The sequence below is a fragment of the Rhea americana genome, unplaced genomic scaffold (assembly GCF_003343005.1).
Source record: "Rhea americana isolate MKP2758 unplaced genomic scaffold, rheAme1 scaffold_7, whole genome shotgun sequence".
Lineage (NCBI taxonomy): Eukaryota > Metazoa > Chordata > Aves > Rheiformes > Rheidae > Rhea > Rhea americana.
Window position 1 is genome coordinate 2,292,500 of NW_028186867.1, and position 12,131 is coordinate 2,304,630.

A 12,131-nucleotide genomic window follows, 5' to 3' on the forward strand; every position below is an offset into this window, starting at 1 on the left:
TATAGAACTATATTCACAAGCTTATATTAAAAAAAAACTAATAAAATCACATTTCTTCTTACGAAGCTCTGCAAGTGAAGAAATAGCATGTCACCCCATGTTAACGTCCAATTTTACTACCTTAAACTGGGAGTTTCCAATTTAATAATAATAATAAACTAGTGCCAAATATCACTTCAGTAACTGCTGGAAGCTTGCTTGTATACAGAAGGCAACCTATCTTAGACTCCTCAGCGGAACAAGAACAGTTCTTCATTTAATTGCTTCTCTGACTTTCAGCCTGCTAGTGCTGCCCGGTATGGGGACGTTGCGTTTATCCTGGGAAGATGGCACTGTTCCCTCACCACCACTAATTCCTCTCCAGGACGACAACCCATAGCAACCGGTGGGGGCATCTGAACAGCAATCCTATGGCAAAGGGTGCCCCACCTCAAGATCTCTCTACAGTTTAGGGGAGAGAGAGAGAGGTTAGGATTAAGCAGTCCCACATCTCTGTTAGTGGGCAGCAGAAAAGAGGTGCCTGTCTGAACACCATCCACCCTGGGGCCTACCCACAAGCTGCAGCGTATTCACTCAGGTTGCCTTGGTGAGGAAATCAAGATGAAGGGGCTGGTGCCTATTTGGTTCCTGTCTAATACAGCATCATGTCACAGTTGGTTTATGTACCTGGATATCACCTCATGGCTTAGAAATCCTGGATCCACTGATTTAAATGACATTGCAGGAATTCCCTTTCTTTAGAAGCAATGCTTGCACGCTCTGTTTACTTAACTCTTCATTCCTGTTTTCTTCCTAAATACACATCCCTTTTTGTGCTTAACTTCTCAATTGTCTCTTTCAGTTCAGCACTGTGATTTCCCGCTCCTTGCCAGCTGGAATCATTCTTCCAGCCCAGTGTTTGAAATCTCCATCACAACCCTAAGTTCAAAGTAAGCATTACCAAAGTACATTTGATCTGCTGAAGAAATAATCCTCCTGGTCTTTTTGAGTCACTGAGCATAAGCTCTGCCGACAGAGGTAACCACATCATAAATCTACTTTCTGAAACTTATTGATTATTCAGGTGCACCAATATCAATTAAAAGAAGTTGAAATCTGAACTGTGGAAGGGTGGTTAATTAAAAAAAAATCTTTTTTTTTCAGGATTTTCATCTAGACGTGACAGAAAACACACTGTGTCCAAACGTATCATACAAGGTCAATGAGCTCTCGGCAGTATTTCCATTTTAGTGTCTTATTCTCAGAAACAACAAGAGCTTCACCAGAGAAAAATACTGAGAAATTTTAAGAAATATCTCAGAGCTGAAAATTTCAAAGGAACTCTTTGTTAATGAGATTTACTTACACAAATGAAGCCATAAYATATTTAGAAGGCAGGACAGAAGGAAAAAACATGCACACACTCTGAATACCTCTCAGTCAGAAACACCAATTAGAAGTATTTCATGAATGCAAATGGATCTATATCATAAAGTCTTAGAAACAAATTGTTATTGGCAAAATGCCAATGAACCAATTACAATACCAAAATACACATTTGTATAGTGCATTTTTAATGCAACAAATACAAAAATGAATCGCATAGCCCATCAGAAAAAACAAAAAAGAARTATCAGCCATGTAGTTGCAAGTGGSAGATGAACATAGACTGAACAGACATTGATTTTAATTTGTTTAGAAAAGCAACCTCCTGCCTTTTTACAACTGCTTATGTTCAAAGGTGATAAATATTTAAATATCATTATAAAAAGTCAATATTTAATTGACAATTATGAAATCATATTCTGAATGCAGAGTCTATGAGACAAAATAATTCTGTCCTTCTGGCATGACAAATGGTTTCCAGCAAAGGCACAGAGCACCAGTGGAACACTCAACAAAGTTTGGAATAATATAATTCTGCTTCAGTAAGAATTTAGAAACAAAAAAAAGGGATATTTAACAAGCTCTGCAGGATTTATTACCTTCAAGATGTTACTCTAATTTGTAAGATATAATCAGTTTTCCAAAGAGTGATGTTAAAATGTAATAAAGGATCCAGATCTGATTCCTAAGAAGCTCCTTCCATTTAATCATAAAAACAAGATAAATCCATTTTACCAAAAATGAAAAGATGGACTAGGCAGATAGGAAACAAATCAGTAAAGTACAGACATCAGAAACTAAAGAATGAGATGGCACACAAATACTGCGGTTGACAGAGATAAATCTGACAGATAAATTCAGAAGAATTAGAACTGACACTAAAACTAAGGTTTGAGCAGAAGCTAGTACCAGAGCACAACAGGAAGACTGAAAGAGAGACGTTTCAGACTTGTCTCCGCTTTGAAAATCCCCTWGCTTTATTCATTTGTGTCACCATTTCATCATCATTTTAAAATAGCATATTTCAGAAAATACTGTGTTCCTATAAACTGAGATTTTGAGAACCAGTAATATTTGCATTGCCCGACAGTGCTTTCCAAAAAATAACAGTATTCCAGTATCCCATGAAATATCACAAATATCAAGTTCAAAGGAAACCTTATACAACATATAATAAGCAAATGCTGTATTTGCTGTGAACACAAACTTATTTTCTTGCCAGGGCTAACACTATAGCTTCCCTGTAGCTTAGAAGGCACTACCAAAAAAGGGTGAAATTTTCTGCATGAGAAGTGCATCACACAAATTAATTGTTAATAAAATGATCTGAGAAGCTGTCAGCACATTTTATCTTGTTGGGAGAGGAATGAGGTCTAAGAATCTCAGATAAAGTTGCTACTGCTAACAGTTACCAAATAGCTGTTTTTCCATCATCTGAAGACCACTCAGAACAATCATCCTTCAGTCACCCCTTTTCCCACAGGACCTTCCTAGACGGTAGCACACATCAGCCACATTCACTCTCTTTAAACATGAAGTAGAGCTAACTATTCTTACATGTCTTAAAGAGCAACAGGAGGGCAAAAATTAACAAAGCAAGGAAGTTAGCAACAAGTCATGCTAATTCAAAAAGGTTTTTTAGTATCCATAGCCATCGCATGGAATAGAACACAGTGCCTGCCGTAACTTCCAACTCACTTGGTCATTCAGCAACACACTATCCTGCCTAAGGATGAAACAGTAAAAGATTAAACATCTAAAACACAGTTCCCCACAATGATGAACAGTGAGATGTTGAAGGGAGATGAAGGGAAGGGAAACTGAGAAACTCCCATTAACAGTTAGCCGGCAAAAGGGGAAAACCATCAGTGCATACAAAAAAAAGGAGAAGAAAAAAAAATTTATATTGATGCACGTGATATGATTATAAATGAAGATTATATATTCAGTATTTTCTACCTCATCCTACAACATCACCATTCTGTCACAAGCAATGAGGTATCATCAAACTCTTCAATTCTGCATACAAGAGGGACTAATAAAGACAGTAGTGCATAATCTGTGTGACTTCCCAGACCAAAGCAGGTATTTCTATATTGGAAGTTTTCTTCAACTATCCTTCAGGTGAAGGACCCATTTATGAATCTCTCTGCATACAGCTAGTTGAAATATGATCATGTAACTTAAAGCCACACTGAATATAAATTTTATTTATCAGTTAAGAGGCCAAAAGCCTGTACAATAGCATCATTGTGTGCACTAGAAAACAAACACGTCACATAAAAGTTAACGAACTCCTCCCCAACTACCTCAGCTTTTTATTTGAAGCAACAGGCCTCTAATCATTGCAGTAATTAATTCAGTCTCAGAAGAAAAAAAAAAGACAAACCCAACAAAAAGCCACATGTGCTACGATTTTTACATGGTGAAATTGCTTCCTTTCTCAGAGCTAGTCTTAATTCATTTAGAAATACTCTTTCACTACAAGAAGCTGCAAATTACTTCCAGTATGATCACAACAGGTAAGAATTATGTTAAGCCATTTTCTCAGCTGAAGGTCTAGGCTTTCTTTAAACTATGTCATGACTCTCCCAAAATAAGGTAACAATATGTATGTTGATATTTTACATTAAATCACACTGTAAGCCAAATGTCACAGAAACATAGGTCAACAGTGGCTTGGCAAAGACTTAAGATTGCTGCAATCTTTCCTCATTTGAAATACAGAAGAATGTTGTAGTGTCAAAGTCTGGAGAATACTTCTGTGAAGAACAATGAGACAGGGCTGATACATTAACACTTAAGTGATGGGAAGGCACAAAAATGAGGTTAAGAACTGTGAGGTTATTACTTTTTAGAAAGTTAAGCAATATGAGAATACAGAAGAAAAAATTTCTCATGTCTCAGTCTAGAGTGTTTACATGTCTTTATACATGTGTGTCTGTGCGCACATGTGCACATTTATGTATCTACACATGCACATGTGCTTGTGTGTATAAATAAAACACTGCTGGATAATCATTTAAAATAGTGCTCTCACAAAAAAGATAGCTTCCTTGGATACATACTTTGAATATTAAGAAGAGATGAGATGCTCAAAAGCATAATGTCAAAGTACAAGATTGTGCACTCCCACTCTCTAACACACTAAAAAGGTAGAAAGAATAAACAACAAAATTTGAATACTTACAATACATTTGGCAGAAACACATGAACTTCTATACTAAAAAAAAGCCTAACACACACAGTATACCAAATACAATAGACTTGACTTAGAAGATTACAGAAAAATAAGTAATGGCAATAAGTAATAAACCTCGAAGTTCATTATTTGTTTGTGAGAGTAGCATTACACATTCGGCCCAGTTTTTAACCTCAGAAGTTCAGAGGGAGACTGACTGGCTCCTTCCCAGACACCCATCACCCCCCACTCCCATCGCTTTCTGCAGGAGAAAGCCATCTGCCTGCAGTAGCAGCAGAGCCACGGCAAGGCGGCCCAGCAAACTTCAGGCAGACACATCCACCCCCTCAGCAATTCCTGGGGAAGGCCCAGTGCAGGGTGGAGAAGGAAAACGAGGAGAAGGAAGAGGAAGGCCAGCTAACCTAAAATGCTTAATTGAGGTTAAAACATGAAGGAGAAATAAAAAGGTAATGAAGGGTATGTTTCCAGCCAGCAGTTTGAATTGAAACTATTATAGAATCCTAAGGTTGAAACTGAATTGAAACTGAAACAAATGCTTTAAAATCCAAATTGGCCTTCAAGGTTTTTTCAGCTCAATTAACTGACCACCTCAAATACAAAGGCAAATATAAAGGAAAGCATATTGAGGAGAGATGTAGCCATGGGGTTTAACAACCGGAAAAGTGAGAGCTTTTCATATTGCATCTAAATCAATTAACTGAGGATTGCTACCATAGAGGCAGTCCCAGCTCCCCTCCCGCTTCCAGCTAGAAATTGGCTCTTCCTCACTTGGCATCATCCTGTTCTTCACAGCATCGCTGTGGCTGCAGTGCATGGGTGTGGGGAAGGGAGGAGAGAAGGGCAAGGCAGATCAATCAGTCTAACAGAAAACCACCCGCCACCCACTCACTACCTTTCTGTTGGAAGAACTTCCTCATCTGACACTCAACGGCACTGCACCGATCACCAGAACTTGTACGTGAAAGTCACAGAGAAGAAGGTTGCAATAATGTTCCTTCTGGTAGCAGCCTACAGTTACAACGGGTTCGGTGACACGTGAAATCACAGACCCAGATCACACCCTSTGTGATCTGCACACTGTTGAGGCTAGCACATCTTCAGTCCAAAGCTAGAGATAAAGTCTTGCAGGGTTCAATGTTTCCATCTGCCTGGTTCTCATTGGCTTCTTCAGCAGCACATGAACTTCTCATGGGTCACTCTTCAGAGATATTTAATGTTTTCCCCAACAGCAAAAACAGCCTCATCATTTACATGAGGTGTGTTGAAGCAGTTTGTGAGGGGCAAGCACCTAAATTTTTAGATGAGGCAGCACTTACATGAGAAGGTGCCTTAATGTATCATCTGGATAGAAGGAAATTCTCTAATTAAAACTCTAATCAAAAGAGAAAAAAAGTACTAGTGACTAAATTATACTCTGAACTTTATTTTTTAAAAGGGGAGATAGTAATTCAATTTTTAACTTGCAGATCTTTGATCACTGATTCAACATCCCCTGACAAGATAATTATATGAAAATTTAATTAAATCTTTAAATTAGGTGTAGATCAATTGAAGTCCCTAGGTTGGGTCAGAAGGTTGCTAAGGGAGGTCCTCTGGGATTTATTTTATGATTGTTCTATAAAAATATTTTTCCAAAATTCTTCAAGAATCTCTATCTTGGTGATTTGCATCACAACTTCTTTCTTGGATTGACTTCAGAATATTTAATTTGGACCTATTTCTATTTTATCTTATGGGAAGTTGATAAAGCATTATTTTGTGGATAAAAAGTATTTGTATTTTTAACTAAGGCAGTTAGAGACACTAAATTTTAGGGTAGCAAGTAAAAACTATGCTGTTCATCTATTCATCCATGACTGAAAAACTGTTAATAGCATGATAAAAACCTTATATAATGAATAGAGCTCTGAAGCAAAACTGCATTACTAGTTAAGAGACATTGGTTTCATAGCACTTCCTGCTRTAGGAGAATATTTAAAAAAAAAATTCTCTTAGACTTGACAATAGTTAAGACCACTCTAAGACTGTCTTCATTGCTATTTTCACTGAGAATATTTTGCGTCATATTTTCATTGAGCTGTCTTGTTAAATTATCTAAATAAGAAAAATGGACTAAAGATGATGATGTAAGTGGTGCATAAATACAGCCTAACACTGGTATCTGACCTCCCAAGGATGTAAGAAAATAGTTTATATGAATCATACCACTATTTTTGATAAAACATGATTCATATCTTTCCTGGAGWATATACAGGAGGAAGGTGCTTTGCTTCCAACTCTACCGGATCTGCGATGCTTTATCTTGCCTCCTCTGTAAACCACAGCTCTAGATTCAACTGAGATTGTTGAAAGTTTAGCTACAAAAAGGAGTTTAAGCTAATACTGGTCTCCAGAGGCTCAGCCTTCACAACAGTAACAAATTTTAAGATAATTATTAGTGAGTGTAACCTGTTCTTCAGTTAACATTGTGTAATATAACTTTATAGAATTACCTCTGTAAAGGTTTAAATACAGGATTTACAAAACACATTGCAGAATATTCTAACAAAGTCGGTAACTTCTGAGGTCACCTATGTGGTTCCTGCCATTCCAGATACACGCTAGTGAGTTTCCTGACAGCCAGGTCAGAGGCTTCAGGAAGGTTACAACATACGTTGTACCAGCAGTCTCTGACTACACAGGTTCCCACACATGACTAATCCCATTCAGTGCACAGGCACGCATTAAGAATTTTTAAGACTAGGACAGACAGTAGAGTTACAACGCTTGCAAGCATGACTGCTTAAATATACCCCTTGCAGATTATACTTGAAGCAAAAAAAAAAAAAAGGGTAATTTTAGTTTAACCTTTCACACAGGTATTTGCATAATTGTTAGGATTACAAGGCAGCAATAGCTGTTACCTACCTGCAAACTCATACAAACATCTTTTTCTAGTGGTTTAATTGTGAACATTTTCTAGAGACACACTAAGGTATTAGAACAGCTGCATTACCACTGCTSTGAAAGTCCTTCCTATTATTACACAGGTTTTCATGGTCATCCTGTTGATTCTGTTTCCTTTTTGTCTGGAATTTTGCAGAGATGATCTCTCGCAAAAAGATACTTTATTTACTTTTCATAATGAAGAGCTAATTGGGAAAAGCTAGGCCTCAAAAGTGTGTAAGAAACTAGGACTAGAAACATATTGTTTGCTTTGGTTCAATGGATAAGATAAAAAGGTTTTTCTATTGGCCTGACAAGATTTTATAAATTCCAGCAGCTTGTACTAATTTCAATGTGTTTAGACAAAACAGCCAACGTTCATCCAACTGCCTAGAAATTCTAGGCAGCATTGTTTTAAAGTGCTAATATCAGAAAATGTACTTAACTTATTTTCAAGAAAGGTTCTAAGTATCCTGCTTCTAAAAGGGTTAAAAAAAAAAGAAAAAAGAAAAAAAAAGAGGTAATTGGATTTTCAAAGATCAAGATGCAAATATCAGTAGCTGTTTTTTTGAGGGTATTTTTTTTAAGTCCTATCTGTTTCTATCTTTATGTGTTTACAGCTGAAAATCCCACTGTGACTATGAGGCATACCTATCTCAAGAGAAAACATAACTAACTGATAACTTTAAAGGTAGAAGAAGCAGTAGGTAGTAGCATGATGTTACCTAAATAGATCAGATATTTCTTCTAGCTTAGATAAAATGAAATGCAGTTCTCATCATCACTGAACAAACATCATACATACATTGAACTGTACGTAAAATTTTATTTGGTGTCAGACCTGTTAAAACACTGAAAGATGTGCTTGCTTAACAGTAAGCATGTGTACAATTCTTTTGCTTGTAATATGCTAGTCAAAAATATAAAAATCATTAAACTTTCTTTAAAAATGCATTTTAGTTTTCTTCTACCATCTTTTGAGGATGATCTTTCTGCACTACTGTAACACACACAGCAGTTACAGGGCTGTATTTTAGAGAGTTCAGTAATTTTGATTCCTGCTGCTGCYGTACTCTCTGGTTAACAAGGCAGTGCAGAAGAGTTCTTGGCTATTCCCCAAACTTGGCTATTCCCTCATTAGGTATCCCCTTTGCCAGCTTTACATTTGCCAGCACCTTGCCTCAGCAACTAATTATACTCACTCACATGTGTCTCTTGCCTCTCAAACTCATTTTTGCTCCTCCTAGTATGCCAGTGTCTTGTCCCCAAGCACATTTTTCAGGTCAAGGACAGATGAAGTAATGCCAACTCCTCCCTCTTGCTAGATTTGGAAGACAGAGGTGACGCATACCACAGGTCTGAGGGTCATTTACCCCCTTCTCCTCTGCCCGCAATCAGGCCTGAGGAGATAAGGATGGGATGGGGAGAAGACGAGGGAGAAGAAATGAAGAAACTTGTTTTTCATAAAAGAGCAAGAACTCCACTCTCCTCAGTAGCTTAGACAGGTTTTGTCCTTTCAGTCAATGGTCAAGTGAGACATTAACAGCCAAATCAGAGAGCGGTCTTCACCCCTCTTTGCTCCCTCTGTAGGGATGAGTGAAATTCATAAGGTGGCTCAAGTTTCTTGTACCTTGGGAAAACTGCTGGCTTTTGCAAAGGATGAGAACTGGTCAACTTAGTGCGCCAAGCATTTTACTCAGATGATTTCTGGGCTCAGCGACTGAAAACAACCTGACACAAGGATATTTGCTTTTGGTAGGACAGTGCATCTTCATTCAAAAATCCATTTAYAGTAGTGCATCTTCATTTAAAAACCTATTGTGAAAAGATTCAAAAATATAGCAAAAAATATTCACACGTACAACATATAGTTAGTAGCCTTTTTACAGGTAAATCAAAAGATTGACAAGATCAGGTTCTTGCTAAGCACTTACTTAAACTTTTTCTATCAGCGACACCTCTCTCCAGTAGTCAGAGGATACTGTAGCCCCAAAAGTGCAGGTCTTCAGTTGTGCTTTTTATTATTACTGTGCAAGGATGTGTATATGGCACGTTATCCTCCATTTGGGGCTGCACAGGTCTAGTGTATCAGAAGCTATAGGCTTCTGTAATAACTAGGATCTGATGGCCTATGTTATGCAATACTTCCTAACACTTTCAAAGTCAAAAATTAGTTTTGTATGCTCGGGGTTTTTGGATGCTATCACGATCAAAGGGTTTTCATGATATTAAGTCAAATGATTGTTTCTACAAAAAATAGTCCATGTATGACAGAATATGAGTTTATATTCAGTAGTATACCACAGATGTATTCTAGAGTAAGGATGTTTTAGAAACTTTATTTTGGACTAAAGACTCTACCAAGCAGAAGTTTAGGACTCGTTACCATTGCTACATTATGCTATTTTTTAATAAGTTCTCTTGTTATATTAGCTGTCTGTGCTTTAACAGGACCATATGCTAGAAGGAGCAGACAAATTTGTGAACAACCAGGAATATTTCTCCTAGTCATTCCAGATAACTGAACTACACGTATACAGCCAGCAAGGATGAATGGCCTAAAGACACTTCCAGAATTAACATGGTTCACTGTTCAATCCACTGGGCACAGATAATAGTGTACATGAGACTAGACAAACAAAATTAGAAGTCATTTTGTTTTGGGGTTTTTTGTTTGTTTGTTTGTTTTAAGTAGTGCCTACAGCAATAACATCCACAACTGTGTCAAAGCTAAGCATGTAATAAAACACAATCTATTCTTCTTCAGTATCTCGCTAACACATCTTAAAATGCAGGAGACATGGAAATCACAAGACAGCTTTATCTCCTTATGAACACTTATGTATAGCACTCATAAACATACCAAGAGGCTCCATGATATCTCAGTCTAATGGAAGCAGATAGGTCTTAGGAAAAGATATAAAGATGGATAGTGTGGTACCTTTACTGCCAAGAATATTTTATTTTTGTTTTCAATATAAATACAGAAGTTCAATGCCCATCAAAATGAGAAATYGTTTACCAGTAAAACAATTAGAAGTAGATCTGGCTAGGCATTTTGACAGAAGAGCATTTCCCATTAATACATAGGAAAATTAATGTTTTTGTGACACACTAAGGAACATATCCTGCAGAAATTTGATGGAAGAAATGCAAAAATAATTACAAAGAGGCAATATGCAATTTATGTTGAAATATATTCTATTACAATACATTGTATTTTTAAAATGGGTATCATACATGCTTAACATTGTAGAAAGGGTCCAAGCAAAGTAATCAACATGCTAACTGAAACTGATACCGTGCATGAAAATGAAACATTTTTGTTGTCTCATTTTTAGTGCTGAATTTTGAAATATCAGCTTTTCATTTCAGTTCATAGAATAAAAAAGAACACAAAAGAAAATGTTAGCATTCCCTGTGGAAAGAAATTTTCTGTGTCTGACCTAGATGAGAAAGAGTTTCTCAATACTTTGGGTAAAAATGCACCTAATTTTTAAAATAAAGAGGAATGGGAGGAGTAGAGGATGGGGAGGTGTTTTTTATCCCTGGCCCCATCCTTTGACTCCTCCAATAAAGGAAGGGAAGTAACTATCTGGCAATACTCTAAAAATAAACAAGATTTCATCTCCAAGCACCTTGAAATTTAGGATAGAGGTCTTCAAGAAAACAACTCAGTTATAATGGYATTCATTTCATCTTTGGGGATAGCTAGCTGACAGGGGCAAAATTAAGAGCAATATCTAAATCTAAAACCCAGAAAGCACTAACAAGGAAGAAGCAGGAAAAAGTACACAAGAGGAAGGAAGACAACAATAATATCTGATGCAGCATCAGTGGATCCTGCCATGTTCTTCATATATTGCTATAGATCATGGGAGAGTTCAGAAGGTACGTCACCTTCCCTCCCCCCAGGCACTCATCTCACAAAAGGAAGCAGACTAAAACAGACAGGTTAGTGCTGAACAGGAAAAGTAATATAAGTCAAACAGTCCACAGTAAAATAAATGTGTGTGTGACAAGTTTTGTTTTAAATACACGTAACAAAATGAATTATATATATCTAAAACTGCTGTGGTCTTAGAACATAAGAAGAAGGCRGAGGGGAAGCTCCAAGATTCCTTCCTTTTTTTTTTTTCCTCCTTCAAATAATGATACAAATTATATGTAACCTCTTCAGTATCACTCAGTTTCAAAATGTTTTTTTTGCTCCTATTGTTCAGCTGGAAAAATATACTCCTGAGTGGGAAAAAAAGCTATATTAATTCAGAAACATTATGCAATCGAATACAGCATTTTAGAATAGAAATACTTGTGCAACCACAACCATAAATGTATTTACATGTTCCGCCTCTATTATCTGTAATAGTAACGAACATTTACAGTATACAGGCACACAATATGCACAACATTTAGAAAAAAATTGAGTCAAGTCCTAAAGAACTCTTATACACGCACTACCGCACTATCTACACGTGACTGAGAAATAACTTTGCTTGTTCACATTAGGCAAGAAGATTGTTGTGACCTTCACTTTTTTTTTTTTTTTTTTTAAAGTAACAACAGCTAAACAAGAAAAAGGAAGCCATGCTTCACTTGGAACAAGCTAGAAAGGCCCTGAGCAAGGACATTATTCTGA

At 36.9% G+C, this 12,131-nt stretch overlaps 1 protein-coding gene across 3 annotated transcripts in view; it reads right to left on the reverse strand.

The window, feature by feature from the left end:
• TBL1X (transducin beta like 1 X-linked) overlaps nucleotides 1-12,131 on the reverse strand; it is a 202,647-nt gene that overhangs the window by 164,464 nt on the left and 26,052 nt on the right. The window lies entirely within an intron of this gene.